This window comes from Nerophis ophidion, linkage group LG03 (genome assembly GCF_033978795.1).
Source record: "Nerophis ophidion isolate RoL-2023_Sa linkage group LG03, RoL_Noph_v1.0, whole genome shotgun sequence".
In the NCBI taxonomy this organism is placed as follows: domain Eukaryota; kingdom Metazoa; phylum Chordata; class Actinopteri; order Syngnathiformes; family Syngnathidae; genus Nerophis; species Nerophis ophidion.
The window spans coordinates 80,955,307-80,973,377 of NC_084613.1; the positions used below are offsets into that span (position 1 = coordinate 80,955,307).

The 18,071-nt window shown below is 41.3% G+C and overlaps 1 protein-coding gene across 4 annotated transcripts in view; it reads right to left on the minus strand.

The window, feature by feature from the left end:
• Window positions 1-18,071, minus strand: part of shank3a (SH3 and multiple ankyrin repeat domains 3a) — a 444,336-nt gene that overhangs the window by 8,326 nt on the left and 417,939 nt on the right. The window lies entirely within an intron of this gene.

Sequence of the window (18,071 nt, forward strand, 5' to 3'; positions counted from 1 at the left end):
ATAATCCAATCAAGAGATATATGTATATATATGTATATATGTATGTGTACACATATATATATATATATATATATATATATATACATATATATGTGTATATATATATATATATACACATATATATGTATATATGTGTATATATGTATGTGTATATATGTATATATATACATATATATATATATATATATATATATATATATATATATATATATATATATATAAACAAACATACATTCATACGGGAGCAAAGATTATAACGCAACAATATACTATACTGTATTAAAAATATACAGTTGTACATTGCGCTTTAAATTTCGCGGCCTCACTATTTCACAGATGTATTTTTTTCTAAGCATAGTCTACAACTTTGAAACATTTTTCAAGCATACAAATGAGTAAATAATTCGCAAATCTAAATACTATTAGCCTTTACATGAGACCAAAGCAATCAGAGCATGTTGTTCAGTATCGTGGCCACTGATTGGCTCAGCCTCTGGCAGCATTACCCTATTGGATGTTGGGTTATTTCATGTCATAATGATAACAAACTGCAATCAGAAGTGGCTAACCAGCGTTTTTATCCTCTAGCTATTAACAATTTTGATTTATAATGAATGATTCCTACTCTGACAAAATTCTATTATTGCAGTCATGTCCGGAACCATATGACAAGGATAAAGGAAGGCTTGTAGTCAAACTTATGTATTGAAAACTTTTAGTAGTATACCATTTCTGCGTCGAAGGAGGAAATATATGTGTAATATGTGTTCCATGCATGTTTTTAATTGCATTTGTTCTGCACAGTGAAAAACATCCATCCCCAAAATGTGCATTTGTTTTGTTCTTTTCCAGAAAAAAAGTGCCAAAAAGTGGAGATGTATGATTTTCATCGCCAGATGCTAATATGGGTGAGATGCATTATAACCTAAATAATACAGAAAAAGATGTAGTGATGGTGGTGGTGGTGGGGGGGTTCAGCGGACATGATGTGAGCTCCATGCACACTTACACAGCGGTCCTGCCCTCCTGGGCGCACAGTCACTTCTAGACCAATCAGATCAGAGCAGCAGGGCGGAACATGCAAGGCGAGCAAAGAGAGAGCAATGGGAGAGAATGTTAGCATCACTTGCAATGAGGCGTGGCCGCTAACCAGACGTGTCCTTGGTCTTGCCCGAATCTGCTGTCTTGGACTCATGAGGTACATCAAACAAACATGCTTTTAAATGCCTACTGAAATGAGATTTTCTTATTTAAACGGGGATAGCCGGTCCATTCTATGTGTCATACTTGATCATTTCGCGATATTGCCATATTTTTGTTGAACGGATTTAGTAGAGAACATCGACGATAAAGTTAGCAACTTTTGGTCGCTAATAAAAAAGCCTTGCCTTTACCGGAAGTAGCAGACGATGTGCGCGTGATGTCACGGGTTGTGGAGCTACTCACATCCTCACATTGTTTACAATCATGGCCACCAGCAGCGAGAGCGATTCAGACCGAGAAAGCGACATTTTCCCCATTAATTTGAGCGAGGATGAAAGATTCGTTGATGAGGAAATTTAGAGTGAAGGACTAGAAAGAAAAAAAGGCGATTGCAGTGGGAGCGTTTCAGATGTTATTAGACACATTTACTAGGATAATTCTGGAAAATCCCTTATCTGCTTATTGTGTTTTAGTGACATTATATGGTACCTGAAAGTGTGGCCACGGGTGTGGTGACCGCCAGTGTCTCCGGTGGGAGGAGGTAAGAGGGTCCGCAGCTTCAGGAGGACGCAAGCTCCGCCGACTTATTACCACCATTTTCTCACCGAAACCTGCCAGTTGACATGTGGTCGGGAACCATGTTCGCTTGACCGCTCTGTTCCATAGTAAAGCTTCACCATCATTTTTCGGGAATATAAACAAGGAAACACCGGCTTAAAGGTGGCCGCAATACACCGCTTCCCACCTACAGCTTTCTTCTTTGACGTCTCCATTATTCATTCAACAAATTGAAAAAGATTCAGCAACACAATAGTCCAGAATACTGTGTAATTATGTGATGAAAAGAGACAAATTTTAGCCGTGAGTGGTGCTGGAAGAACATGTCCGCTACAACCGGTGACGTCACGCGTACCAATCATCATACGATAGGATAATTCTGGGAAATCCCTTATCTGCCTATTGTCTTGCTAGTGTTTTAGTGAGTTAAATAGTACCTGAAAGTCAGAGGGGTGTGGCCACGGGTGTGTTGACGCCAGAGTCTCTGAGGGAAGTCACGCAGCTGCAGGGGGACGCTGGCTCCGCTGATGTCTCCGGTAAGAGCCGACTTATTACCACAATTGTCACACCGAAAACTGCCGGTTGACATGTTCGCTTGACCGCTCTGTTCCATAGTAAAGCTTCACCTCCGGCAATTTTAAACAAGGAAACACCGTGTGTTTGTGTGGCTAAAGGCTAAAAGCTTCCCACCTCCATCTTTCTACTTTGACTTCTTCATTATTAATTGAACAAATTGCAAAAGATTCAGCAACACAGATGTCCAGAATACTGTGTAATTATGCGATTAAAGCAGACGACTTATAGCTTGGATCGGGCTGGAAAATAATGTCCGCTACAACAGAGACGTCAAACGCACGAGTCATCATACCGCGACGTTTTCAACACGACACTTCGCGGGAAATTTAAAATTGCAATTTAGTAAACTAAAAAGTCCGTATCGGCATGTGTTGCAATGTTAATATTTCATCATTGATATATAAACTATCAGATTGCGTGGTCGGTTTCAGTAGGCCTTTAATACAGTGTATGTTAGCATGTGTATGTTAGCATGTGGCACATGCTACATGTGTGCACTCATGAGGTACATCAAAGAGACATGCTTTTAAAGGCCTACTGAAACCCACTACTACCCACCACGCAGTCTGATCGTTTATATATCAATGATGAAATATTAACATTGCAACACATGCCAATACGGCCTTTTTAGTTTATTAAATTGCAATTTTAAATTTCGCGCGGAAGTATCATGCTAAAACATCGCGATATGATGACGCGTGCACGGGACATCACGCATTGTAGAGGACATTTTGTTCCAGTACCTTTCCCACCTATAAGTCATCTGTTTTCATCGCATAATTACACAGTATTCTGGACATCTGTGTTGCTGAATCTTTTGCAATTTGTTCAATGAATAATGGAGACGTCAAAGAAGAAAGCTGTAGGTGGGAAGCGGTGTATTGCGGCCGCCTTTAGCAAAACAAACACAGCCGGTGTTTCATTGTTTACATTCCCGAAAGATGACAGTCGAGCTTTTACTATGGAACAGAGCGGTCAAGCGAACACGGTTGGATTAGACCACACACACAAAGTACAGTGTATTATGCAGCGATCATTTCGAAAGATTGTGTTTCGAAGAAGGTCCCTTGCGAAGGGCAGAGATGGGCATCGCCACCACCCGTCGACAGGTGCTGAAGAAAGGTGCGGGGCCGACCTTCAGGTTGTACAGGTACGACCATATAATCTCACTAAAACACTAGTAACACAATAAGCAGATAATGGATTTTTCGGAATCATCCTAGTAAATGTGTCTAATAACATCTGAATAGCTCTCACTGCCCTCGTCTTTTTTTTTTCTAGTCCTTCACTCTTACTTTCCTCATCCACAAATCTTTCATCCTCGCTCAAATTAATGGGGAAATCGTCGCTTTCTCAGTCCGAATCGCTCTTGCTGCTGGTGGCCATGATTGTAAACAATGTTCAGATGTGAGGAGCTCCACAACCCGTGACGTCACGCGCACATCGTCTGCTACTTCCGGTACTGGCAAGGCTTTTTTATTAGCGACCAAAAGTTGCGAACTTTATCATTGATGTTCTCTATTAAATCCTTTCAGCAAAAATATGGCAATATCGCGAAATGATCAAGTATGACACATAGAATGGACCTGCTATCCCCGTTTAAATAAGAAAATCTCATTTCAGTAGGCTTTTAATGCAGCTCTTGTACTGGATAGAAGTACCTCATGTGTAATTTGGCATGTGAAGCAATGACAGCAGAGGAGATTTCAGCACCAAGGGGGTTCTGGTTAGTGGACCACATGAGAGAGAAATGAGCACATATCACAAACAAATACACCAGACAGGACATGTGTCCCTTGACTTTTTTCATTCCAGCTGAACTATTATGGACTTGTAGTCTTGTATTAGTAATACAAACCCCGTTTCCATATGAGTTGGGAAATTGTGTTAGATATAAATATAAACAGAATACAATGATTTGCAAATCACTTTCAACCCATATTTAGTTGAATGCACTACAAAGACAACATATTTGATGTTTAAACTGATAAACTTTATTTTTTTTTTTTGCAAATAATAATTAACTTAGATTTTCATGGCTGCAAAACGTGCCAAAGTAGTTGGGAAAGGGCATGTTCACCACTGTGTTACATCACCTTTTCTTTTAACAACACTCAATAAACGTTTGGGAACTGAGGAAACTAATTGTTGAAGCTTTGAAAGTGGAATTCTTTCCCATTCTTGTTTTATGTAGAGCTTCAGTCGTTCAACAGTCCGAGGTCTCCGCTGTCGTATTTTCAGCTTCATGATGCACCACACATTTTCGAAGGGAGACAGGTCTGGACTGCAGGCGGGCCAGGAAAGTACCTGCACTCTTTTTTTTACGAAGCCACGCTAATGTAACACATGCTGAATGTGGTTTGGCATTGTCTTGCTGAAATAAGCAGGGGCGTCCATGAAAAAGACGGCGCTTAGATGGCAGCATATATTGTTCCAAAACCTGTATGCACCTTTCAGCATTAATGGTGCCTTCACAGATGTGTAAGTTACCCATGCCTTGGGCACTAATGCACCCCCATACCATCACAGATACTGGCTTTTGAACTTTGCGTTGATAACGGTCTGGATGGTTCGCTTCCCCTTTGGTATGGATGACACAATGTCGAATATTTCCAAAAACAATTTGAAATGTGGACTCATAAGACTAAAGAACACTTTTCCACTTCGCATCAGTCCATCTTAGATGATCTCGGGCCCAGAGAAGCCGGCGGTGTTTCTGGATGTTGTTGATAAATGGCTTTCGCTTTGCACTGTAGAGCTTTAACTTGCACTTACAGATGTAGCGACCAACTGTATTTAGTGACTGTGGTTTTCTGAAGTGTTCCTGAGCTCATGTGGTGATATCCTTTAGAGATTGACGTCGATTTTTGATACAGTGCCGTCTGAGGGATCGAAGGTCACGGTCATTCAATGTTGGTTTCCGGCCAAGCTGCTTATGTGGAGTGATTTCTCCAGATTCTCTGAACCTTTTGATGATATTATGGACAGTAGATGTTGAAATCCCTAAATTTCTTGCAATTGCACTTTGAGAAACGTTGTTCTTAAACTGTTTGACTATTTGCTCACGCAGTTGTGGACAAAGGGGTGTACCTCGCCCCATCCTTTCTTGTGAAAGACTGAGAATTTTTTGGGAAGCTGTTTTTATACCCAATCATGGCACCCACCTGTTCCCAATTAGCCTGCACACCTGTGGGATGCTCCAAATAAGTGTTTGATGAGCATTCCTCAACTTTATCAGTATTTATTGCCACCTTTCCCAACTTCTTTGTCACGTTTTGCTGGCATCAAATTCTAAAGTTAATGATTTTTTGCACACAAAAAAAAAGTTTATCAGTTTGAACATCAAATATGTTGTCTTTGTAGCATATTCAACTGAACATGGGTTGAAAAGGATTTGCAAATCATTGTATTCTGTTTATATTTACATCTAACACAATTTCCCAACTCATATTGTATATAATATGTATTGTATACAATAGTCTCCTTTTATGTCAACTTTTGTTGACATAATCCACAGGGTTAGGATGCTAATACTTGTTGTGAGGGACAGTCAAGGAGCATGATCATCATTACAAAAACAAAACAAATCACGTGACACAATCAAACAAATGTAAAGCATGCACATTAAGTAGAAATAGGTGTGTTTAAAGGCGGGAGTGAAATAATTGTGTGTATTGTGCACAACTTTAGATGCCTCGTGAATAAAGTTCTATTCAATCATCGGGAATGGATTCATTTTAATAGGAACAAGCTTCTGCATTTCCCATATTTCAGGGGTCTGTAAAAAATAATGGTTACTTGATCTATTATACAGTTGTGATCAAAATTATTCAACCCCCACCTAATTTTGGTGTTTTATCAATTTGGTCATTTATTTCGTATTTTGTTTATAGTCATATCAAATAAAAATGTGTCAAATAGACGAATGCAACTTAAATTGTAACACTGTGTTTTACAAAATACCAAAAAAGGACATTTTTCTTAAAATCTCATTGACAAAATTAGTCAACCCCTTGAAGATCATAACTCTTAAGAACATAATTTGAATAAGGTCTTTTCAATCAGGTGTTGAAAACACCTGTAGATGTGATTAGAACCATAACGAGCAACAATTACACTGATTGAAAAAGACTGTGACGCTCAGCTTCTTGTAGATGGTCAATGGTGTATTTGCAACATGGTGAAGTCCAGGGAGTGGTCAAAGAAGTCAAGAGAGGAGGTCATTTCTCTTCATAAGAAAGGATATGGATATAAGAAATTAGCAAAGACATTACACATTCCAAGAGACACAGTTGGGAGCATAATTCGCAAGTTTAAAGCTAAGGGCACAGTGGAAACACTACCTGGGCGTGGTAGAAAGAGGATGCTGTCCGGTATTTGAAGCGTACAGTGGAGAAAAACCCCCGGGTAACAGCTGAGGAACTACAACAGGACATTGCAGAGGGGGGAACGCTGGTTTCGTCCCAGACAATAAGGCGCACACTACAAGATGAAGGCCCCATGCCAGAACTCCCAGGCGCACCCCACTTCTGACTACCAGGCACAAGAAAAAAGACTCCAGTATGCCAAAAATCATCTGGACAAACCCAGAAGGTTTTGGGAAACTGTTCTACGGGGCGATGAGACAAAACTGGAACTCTTTGGGTCTATGAATCAACGTTATGTCTGGAGGAGAAAAAAATGAAGCTTACAAAGAGACGAACACTTTGCCTACTGTTAAGCATGGTGGGGGGTCAATCATGCTCTGGGGCTGTTTCTCTGCCTCAGGTACCGGGAATCTCCAGCGCGTTCAAGGCATTACGAATTCTATTTCCTAGCAGGATATATTTGCTGCAAATGTCATGAAGTCAGTGACGAAGCTGAGGCTTGGGAAAATACAGTGTTACAATTTAAGTTGCATTCGTCTATTTGACACATCTTTATTTGATATGACTATAGACAAAATACGGAATAAATGTCCAACTTGCTAAAACACCAAAATTGTGTGGGGGTTGAATAATTTTGATCACAACTGTAGTTCATTTTATTTAGTTAGTTCATTTGAATTCAACAGTTGTTATTTTGGAGAGTTCTGGGATTTTGTCATAGGAAAATAAAACACATATTGTCGATGGAAAAAATCTCTTGCTGCCATGCGATTGGATTGTTTTTGGCAGTCAACCCCAAGCAATGGACGGATCAAAAAAGATAAACATTTTATCTACCTACATTTTTATTAATTTGCTGTTTTTATTGATGACTAGGTAGTTGTTTTCAATTTTTGGTCAAATTAATATGGCGTAGTCGCATGCCTTCAGAATATTGGAATGAGTTGTTTGTTTTTTTTTGTTTCTAATGTTCAAAATTATTTGATGATTTGCTTCATGGGCTTCAGGGTGGAAGAGGGGTTAGTGCGTCTGCCTCACAATACGAAGGTCCTGCAGTCCTGGGTTCAAATCCAGGCTCGGGATCTTTCTGTGTGAAGTTTGCATGTTCTCCCCGTGAATGCGTGGGTTCCCTCCGGGTACTCCGGCTTCCTCCCACTTCCAAAGACATGCACCTGGGGATAGGTTGATTGGCAGTGTGTGAATGTGAGTGTGAATGTTGTCTGTCTATCCGTGTTGGCCCTGCTATGAGGTGGCGACTTGTCCAGGGTGTACCCCGCCTTCCGCCCGATTGTAGCTGAGATAGGCGCCAGCGCCCCCCGCGACCCCGAAAGGGAATAAGCGGTAGAAAATGGATGGGATGGATGGATACCCAGAAATAATTCAAATAAGTGTTTGATTTCATAAGTCCTATAGCAGTGGTTCTCAAATGGGGGTACGCGTACCCCTGGGGGTACTTGAAGGTATGCCAAGGGGTACGTGAGATTTTTTTTAAATAGCGACAATTCAAAAATCCTTTATAAATATATTTATTGAATAATACCTCAACATAATAAATACCCAGAATCCCATCCAACCCTGACTCTTCCAGGCTACATTATACACCCCGGGAGTAGGGGCATTTGGTGCTAGCAACCGGCACCCTCAGTGTGACCTGTATGGCTGTTGAACAAGTATGCCTTGCAATCGTTTGCGTGTGACTGCAGAAGCCACATACAACACGTGACCTGACTGGTAAGCTGTTTGCACCATTAGTGGAGGGCGTTAAAGACAGAGTCATCGCAGCACGCCCTTATTTTTAACGATTGGGTATTACTCAGCAGAATAGTCACTCTGTAACCCGCGAGTCTCCCGGACATTCTAAAAACTCACTTGCCGCACTAACATCTAATCTTCATATTTAATTGCGGGCAGGGTGTCTGAGACCCCTGGTTTATACATAGCACAAAGCATGAAAAAACTCTGTATATTGTTATTTCATTATTAATTTCAAGAGTTTTGTGGCTCCCATCATTTTCTTTATTTTGTGAAACGGGTCAAAATGGCTCTTTGAGTGGTAAAGGTTGCCGACCCCTGCTCTAGTGACTCAAATCGCTTTTACATAGTGAAACCCAATATTTAAGTTCCATTTAAACCAGTGTGGGTGGCACTGGGAGCAGGTGGGTAAAGTGTCTTGCCCAAGGACACAAGGGCAGTGACTAGGTTGGCGGAAGCGGGGATCGAACTTGGAACTCTCAAGTTGCTATACCGCCCCATGGGAATTTCAGGAAAATCGGGAATTTTGGGGAAAATGGTAACAAACATGAATGTTTCTGAAAGAGTTAAAATGGTTGGTGTTGGTATTTTTCACAACGGTTGAGAAATGTTGAAGTAGTAACATTTTAAATGAGAAATGGTATGAAGGAATTTCGGGAAAACCGGGAATTTTTAGGTTTTTGTTCGGATTAAAGGGGAACATTATCACAATTTCAAAAGGGTTAAAAAACAATAAAAATCAGTTCCCAGTGGCTTGTTGTATTTTTTGAAGTTTTTTTCAAAATTTTACCGGTCCCGGAATATCCCTAAATAAAGCTTTAAAGTGCCTTATTTTCACCATCTTCGAAACCACTATCCATTTCCCTGTGACGTCATACAGGGCTGCCAATACAAACAACATGGCGGTTACCACAGCAAGATATAGCGACATTAGCCCGGATTCAGACTCGGATTTCAGCGGCTTAAGCGACTCAACAGATTACGCGTGTATTGAAACAGATGGTCGGAGTATGGAGGCGGGTAGCGAAAACGAAATTGAAAAAGAAATTGAAGCTATTGAGCGAATAGCTATTGACGCTATTCGGCCATAGCGTGGGTGTACCTAATGAAGTGGCCCATAGCATGGCTGCCTTATTAGCATCGCCGGTAAAATGTGCGGACCAAACGATCAGGACTTTCGCATCTTGTGACACTGGAGCAACTTAAATCCGTCGATTGGTAAGTGTTTGTTTCGCATTAAATGTGGGTATCTAGTTTCAAATGTACATACAGCTAGCGTAAATGGCATGTTAGCATCGATTAGCTGGCAGTCATGCCGCGACCAAATATGTCTGATTAGCACATAAGTCAACAACATCAACAAAACTCACCTTTGTGATTTCGTTGACTTAATCGTTGCAAATGCATCTGCAGGTTATCCATACATCTCTGTGCCATGTCTCTCTTAGCATCGCCGGTCAAATGTGCAGACACTGGTACATTCAATGGGGGTCTGGCAGCAGACACTTTCGCATCTTCGGGCCAGTGGTGCAACTTGAATCCCTCCCTGTTAGTGTTGTTACACCCTCCGACAACACACCGACGAGGCATGATGTCTCCAAGGTTCCAAAAAATAGTCGAAAAAACGGAAAATAACAGAGCTCAGACCCGGTGTTTGTAATGTGTTGAAAATGAAAATGGCGGGTGTGTTACCTCAGTGACGTCAGAACGCTAAAAGACCGATAAACAGAAAGGCGTTTAATTTGCCAAAATTCACCCATTTAGAGTTCGGAAATCGGTTAAAAAAATACATGGTCTTTTTTCTGCACCATCAAGGTATATATTGACGCTTACATAGGTTTGGTGATAATGTTCCCCTTTAAGAGAAATGTTTGGACGATGGAACGGTTGAAGTGGGTTGAAAAATGCGGGAGGAGTTGTCGACAGAAAAAAGGGTTAAAACAGGGCTTGGAAATCTGGGAATTCCTGGAATTTTTTCTGACTTTGGAAACAATTCTAGTTTGAATGTGCAGAATGAGTGGAATATGGGAATGGTGTGAATCGGTTGAAATGGTGGAAGTTTGAAAAATGGCCATTTCATTTTCAAGTGGAAAAATGTCCTGGGAAATCTGGGAATTTTTGAAATTTGTCAAAAAATTCCTGCAAAACATTCCAGTTCACTGCAGGCAGAGTCGGGGATAATAACTTGACTAGTTAAGTGCGTTATTATGCCCTTTTTTATTCATGACTACAGACATGTTCAAATATGTCTGAAAATACGTCCTTGACACTTCTCGCTGATACAGTTGTCAACCACCATGAATGTTGTAAGGACGTATCGCTCCTGTGATAGCAAAATTACTTGTACTCGTTTTAATAGATGATGTTCTTTGAACTGGGTACCAAAAGTTGTTTATTGGGCTCAGGCATGTGACACTTAGCAAGAGATCTACTATCTGATCAAGCTCTGTCTCCTGTGTCTTTGATGTAACATGTGGACTTTAGTTGACCTGGGCATATGTGTCATTTATTCTTGACCCCCAACAGAGCTAAATTGTTCCCCTTTCCTGAGTGACCCCCCTCCTCTGGGCAAACGACACCCTCTCCCCTTCACAGGACTTTGGGTATTCATTGCACTGGTGTACTGTATTTAAATGAGTATGGAGGGTGGGACTTCTGAGAATGTCTAATTGTCATGTCAAATTCTAAAGGAGTTAGAACAAGCTGGAACGAACGGATGTGTCGTTCTGGTTTGGTCTCGCTTTGCAAAGCTTGTTATTGTTTGTTACTTTAATAAATCATTTTAAAGCTATTTGTCACTAAAGGATCGTCTTTAAGAAAATTTCCACGACAGCTCCACACACATCTACCACCACCAGGGAGAAGCTCAGGGATGGAGGGTGAAGGTCATCACTATTAGCAGGACTCTGGGATGAAGGTCATAGCTACTAGCAGGACTCGAGGTGGGCACCCAACACACTCCTTCTTTGCATCCACTCATTCATCACGCCCGCACGCACGCACGCCCGCCCGCGTAATGTAACTTAGATATTGGGTTTCACTATGTAAAGCGCTTTGAGTCACTAGAGAAAAAGCGCTATATAAATATAATGCACTTCACTTCACACACACATATTCTTGTATTTTTCACCTTTTTGAGACCTGGGAAATATGCCCACCTCTTTAGGACCACCCTCTCTAGATATATAAAGATGTGTATTTACAACATTAATAATATAATCAAACTATAAAAATAAACAAAATGTAAGCTTTTAATTATATTTTTTTGTTTTAACATTTGTTTGTAATTATTTTTAACAGTATGTCTCTACGTACATATTTATTTATTTATTTTTTTAAATGAATTTTGTCCAAAGTGGGCGCATTGCAATTTCTTACCCACACTTATTTCATATGTTGACCAGAGGGGGAGCACTTATAAAAGTGACACATAGTCGATGTGAAAATCCCTCCTTTTTTGGGACCACCCTCATTTATACCAGATGAGACATTGTCTATTACAGGAGTCGGCAACCTAAATTGTTCAAAGAGCCATATTGGACCAAAAATACAAAAAAGTAATCTTGTCTGGAGCTGCAAAAAATTTCAAGACTTATCTAAGTGTTATAATGATGGCAACACGTGATGTAAGTGACTATATTAGCCTACTATCAAAGTGACTTTAAAAGTCTTATATACGTATTATAATGAAGACAACACACGATGTAAGCGTCCATATTAGCTGTATTAGCTATAACTTGTAAAATCAGCTTGCCAGCCCAGTCACATGTTGTATGTCTCTTCTGCAGACACGTATGTGACTGCAAGGCATACTTGTTCAACAGCCATACAGGTCACACTGAGGGTGGCCGTATAAACAACTTTAACACTCTTACTAATATGCGCCACACTGTGAACCCACACCAAACAAGAATGACAAACACATTTTGGGAGAACATCCTAACCGTAACACAACATAAACGCAACAGAACAAATACCCAGAATCCCATGCATCCCTAACTCGTCCGGGTTACATTATACAATCACTACCACTAACCCCACCTCCGCCCTCCATTCGTCGGTTGAGGTGGGCGGGGTTTGGTGGTTGCGGGAGTGTATAAGGTAGCCCGGAAGAGTTAGGGATGCATGGGATTCTGGGTATTTGTTCTGTTGTGTTTATGTTGTGTTACAGTGCAGATGTTCTCCCAAAATGTGTTTGTCAATCTTGTTTGGTGTGGGTTCACAGTGTGGCGCATATTCGTAAGAGTGTTAAAGTTGTTTATATCACAACCCTCAGTGTGACCTGTATGGCTGTTGACTAAGTATGCAATGCAGTCACTGACGTGCATTACCAAAGACTGCATACAACATGTGAGCGGCCAGCCGGCACGCAGATAGCACTTGGTAAAAGCGGAAGCGACGACACGTAGATAGCATGATGTAATAGCGGGCGCTACGGCATGTTCTAGAGCAGGGGTGTCAAACTCAAATACAGAGTGGGCCAAAATTTTAAACGGAACAAAGCCGCGGGCCAAAGTTGAACAAATTAACCTTTTAATAGGGACCCAAACAAGTTTTGCATTAAATATTGAACAAGCAAGGCTTATATAACTTTAGTGACATGCAAAATCCAGTTTCTAATAATAATAATAATAATAATTAAAAAAATATCAATGGCATATCAAATACAATTTAAATAAAAAATTAATGCCTTTTTTTCTATTTGCAATCTTCTGAGGTAAATATCACATTTTTTTCCACAGGCTAATAATACATTTGAGAATAAAATAACAATAATGAATGAACCAAACATTCAAGCCTTGAAGTAGCGAGAGAAAATGCATGAATAAAACGTTAATTATTGGTCAGTTGGCTGGAAGTTTCCCGGAAGAGTTAGTGCTGCAAGGGGTTCCTGGGTATTTGTTCTGTTGTGTTACGGTGCAGATGTTCACCCGAAATGTATTTGTCATTCTTGTTTGGTGTGGATTCACAGTGTGGCGCATATTTGTAACAGTGCTAAAGTTGTTTATTACGGCCACCCTCAGTGTGACCTGTATGGCTGTTGACCAAGTATGCCTTGCATTCAATTGTGCGTGTGTGTAACAGCCACAAATATTATGTGACACACTGTTAGTATGGAGGAAAAGCGGACGTGACGACAGGTTGTAGAGAACGCTAAAGGCAGTGCCTTAAATGCACGCCCCCAATATAGTTGTCCAGGTGGAAATCGGTAGAAATTCGGGAGAATGTTTGCCCCGGGAGATTTTTGGGAGGGGCACTGAACTTCGGGAGTCTACCGGGAAAATTAGGAGGGTTGGCAAGTATGAATATTAGCGGTGAATGCGGTGTTACAGCGGCACCGACGCTGTATAACACCGGCGGGCCAGCTCTAATGCTAAATTGATATTGCCTCAAGGGCCAAATTAAATCACACGGCGGGCCAAATTTGGTCCGCGGGCCAGAGTTTGACACCCATGTTCTAGAGGATGTTCAGGGTGTTGCTATCACGGTACGCCCTCTGTTTTGTTGTCAGGGTGAAAATCGGAGAAAGCTTTTTCCTAGGAGAGGCACCGAAAACTGGACGCCTCCCGGAAAAATCGGGGTAGTCGGCAAGTATGCAGCTGAGCCACATCAGAGTGATCAAAGAGCCGCGGGGTGCCGACCCCTGTTCTAGTGGATTTATAATAATCTTTACAAGTTGGCTAATGTTTGGCAAACTAACAACTATCAGAAATGCAGCCAAAATTGTGTCATGAAAGACGGAAATATTTACTAAATACACAGAGGACATATGTAAAGGAAATTAAATGAGCTCAGATTTACCTACAAATGACGCATATTGATGCAATATCAAGATACAGCTAGCCTAAATAGCATGTTAGCATCGATTAGCTTGCAGACATGCACTGTCCAAAAGCTCACCTTTGTGCGTTCACGCACAGCATAAAACGTTTGATGGACAAAAACGAAACAGAGAAGGAGTGGCATAAAACACGTCTTTCTGTGGCAGCGTCTTGGAAAGTTCGACATGTAAACAAACAGTTGAGTCACAGTCCGCATGACGGTGGGTTCAAGGGCCGCTGAAATTAGTAGGACAAAACGGCGCTCGCCAAATACTCTCATCAGTGAAGCATAAAAACAAACCTATTAAAAAGTGGGCTTTTTAACAATTAGGAAGGTTTGTGTCGTGTTTGTCCTCCTACACAAACCATATTACAACAAAAAATATATTTTTCACCCCATTTTTTTTTTACATGTCCATACATTTTTGAAAAAGCTCCACAGAGACCCCTGTTCTATTACAAACCCCGTTTCCATATGAGTTGGGAAATAGTGTTAGAAGTAAATATAAACAGAATACAATGATTTGCAAATCCTTTTCAACACATATTCGGTTGAATATGCTACAAAGACAACATATTTGATGTTTAAACTCATATAATAATAATTAATTTTGAATTTCATGGCTGCAACACATGCCAAAGTAGTTGGGAAAGGGCATGTTCACCACTGTGTTACATCATCTTTTCTTTTAACAACACTCAATAAACGTTTGGGAACTGAGGAAACTAATTGTTGAAGCTTTGAACGTGGAATTCTTTCCCATTCTTGTTTTATGTAGAGCTTCAGTCGTTCAACAGTCCGGGGTCTCCGCTGTCATATTTTATGCTTCATAATGCGCCACACATTTTCGATAGGAGACAGGTCTGGACTACAGGTGCGCCAGGAAAGTACCCGCACTCTTTTTTTTTTACAAAGCCACGCTCTTGTAACACGTTCTGAATGTGGCTTGGCATTATCTTGCTGAAATAAGCAGGGGCGTCCATGAAAAAGACGGCGCTTAGATGACAACATATGTTGTTCCAAAACCTGTATGTACCTTTCAGTATTAATGGTGCCTTCACAGATGTGTAAGTTACCCATGCCTTGGGCACTAATGCACCCCCATACCATCACAGATGCTGGCTTTAGAGATTGATGTCGGTTTTTGATACAGTGTCGTCTGAGGGATCGAAGGTCAAGGTCATTCAATGTTGGTTTCCGGCCATGCCGCTTACATGCAGTGATTTCTCCAGATTCTCTGAACCTTTTGATGATATTATGGACCGTAGATGTTGAAATCCCTAAGTTTCTTGCAATTGGACTTTGAGAAACGTCGTTTTTAAACTGTTTGACTATTTGCTCACACAGTTGTGGACAAAGGGGTGTACCTCGCCCCATCCTTTCTTGTGAAAGACTGAGCATTTTTTGGGAAGCTGTTTTTATACCCAATCACGGCACCCACCTGTTCCCAATTAGCCTGCACACCTGTGGGATGTTCCAAATAAGTGTTTGATGAGCATTCCTCAACTTTATCAGTATTTATTGCCACCTTTCCCAACTTCTTTGTCACGTGTTTCTAGCATCAAATTCTAAAGTTAATGATTATTTGCAAAAAAAAAAGTTTATCAGTTTGAACATCACATAAAGTTAAAGGTAAAGTACCAATGATTGTCACACACATACTAGATGTGGCGAAATTATTCTCTGCATTTGACCCATCCCCCTTGATCACCCCCTAGGAGGTGAGGGGAGCAGTGAGCAGCAGCGGTGCCGCGCCCGGGAATCATTTATGGTGATTTAACCCCCAATTCCAACCCTTAATGCTGAGTGCCAAGCAGGGAGGTAATGGGTCCCATTTTTATAGTCTTTGGTATGACTCGGCCGGGGTTTGAACTCACGACCTACCGATCTCAGGGCGGACACTCTACCTACTAGGCCATATGTTGTCTTTGTATCATATTCAACTGAATATGGGTTGAAAATGATTTGCAAATCATTGTATTCCATTTATATTTACATCAAACACAATTTCCCAATTCTGTCCACTAAAGACGCTGAGATCATTATCCATGCGTTTGTTACGCCTCGTCTCGATTACTGTAACGTATTATTTTCGGGTCTCCCCATGTCTAGCATTAAAAGATTACAGTTGGTACAAAATGCGGCTGCTAGACTTTTGACAAGAACAAGAAAGTTTGATCACATTACGCCTGTACTGGCTCACCTGCACTGGCTTCCTGTGACTTTAAGGTTTTACTACTTACGTATAAAATACTACACGGTCTAGCTCCATCCTATCTTGCCGATTGTATTGTACCATATGTCCCGGCAAGAAATCTGCGTTCAAAGGACTCCGGCTTATTGGTGATTCCCAAAGCCCAAAAAAAGTCTGCGGGCTATAGAGCGTTTTCCGTTCGGGCTCCAGTACTGTGGAATGCCCTCCCGGTAACAGTTCGAGATGCCACCTCAGTAGAAGCATTTAAGTCTCACCTTAAAACTCATCTGTATACTCTAGCCTTTAAATAGACTCCCTTTTTAGACCAGTTGATCTGCCGTTTCTTTTCTTTTTCTCCTAGGTCCCACTCTCCCTTGTGGAGGAGGTCCGGTCCGATCCGGTGGCCATGTACTGCTTGCCTGTGTATCAGCTTGGGGACATCTCTGCGCTGCTGATCCGCCTCCGCTTGGGATGGTTTCCTGCTGGCTCCGCTGTGAACGGGACTCTCGCTGCTGTGTTGGATCCGCTTTGGACTGGACTCTCGCGACTGTGTTGGATCCATTATGGATTGAACTTTCACAGTATCATGTTAGACCCGCTCGACATCCATTGCTTTCCTCCTCTCCAAGGTTCTCATAGTCATCATTGTCACCGACGTCCCACTGGGTGTGAGTTTTCCTTGCCCTTATGTGGGCCTACCGAGGATGTTGTAGTGGTTTGTGTTGTGGTTTGTGCAGCCCTTTGAGACACTAGTGATTTAGGGCTATATAAGTAAACATTAATTGATATGGAAACGGGGTTAGTAGATGCAATGTTATTGGAACCATTATTTATGTCATCACTTGTTCACACCTCCTTATATGGAAGATACTTTTCTTTCTTCATGTCTCAAGAAGGCTAGAAATACAACACACACACACACACACACACACACACACACACACACACACACACACACACACACACACACACACACACACACACACACACACACACAAAGTCTACTGGAAGTGCAGTACAAAGAGAGTAAAGCGGTAACTATGGAAACAAGGTATGCCCCTCAATTTCATCTCAACAAATCCATAAAGCGTCCAAAGGGATCCAAAGACTAGACCAGGGGTCGGGAACCTTTTTGGCTGAGAGAGCCAAGAAGCCAAATATTTCAAAATGTATTTCCGTAAGAGCCATATAATATATTTTTTAACACTGAACACAACTAAACGCGTGCATTTTTAAGTAAGACCAACATTTCTAGAGTATAATAGGTCTCTTGTTCTTTGTAATAATTATTCGGAAGCTAACTGTGGAGGGGGTGTGGCCTCTGGGCCTGCAGCGAAACGGGGTGTTGCCACAATCAGCCTCGAAATCAGCGACAGGTGCGTAGACGGCCCACCTGGGCCTTGTTATCTAATCACCTGTCGCTCTGTTATAAGCAGCAGCCAGGAGGAGAGAGGGGGTTGGGGCTGGAGCCAGAGCGCGAGCGAGAACGAAAGAGAAAAACACAATTGCTGGAAAGCAACTGAGAGACTTATTGAAAAATAAAACAATATTGTAACCCTGAAACAGGCTCTCAGGTCGGTGCTTGGTGGTCTGAAGAA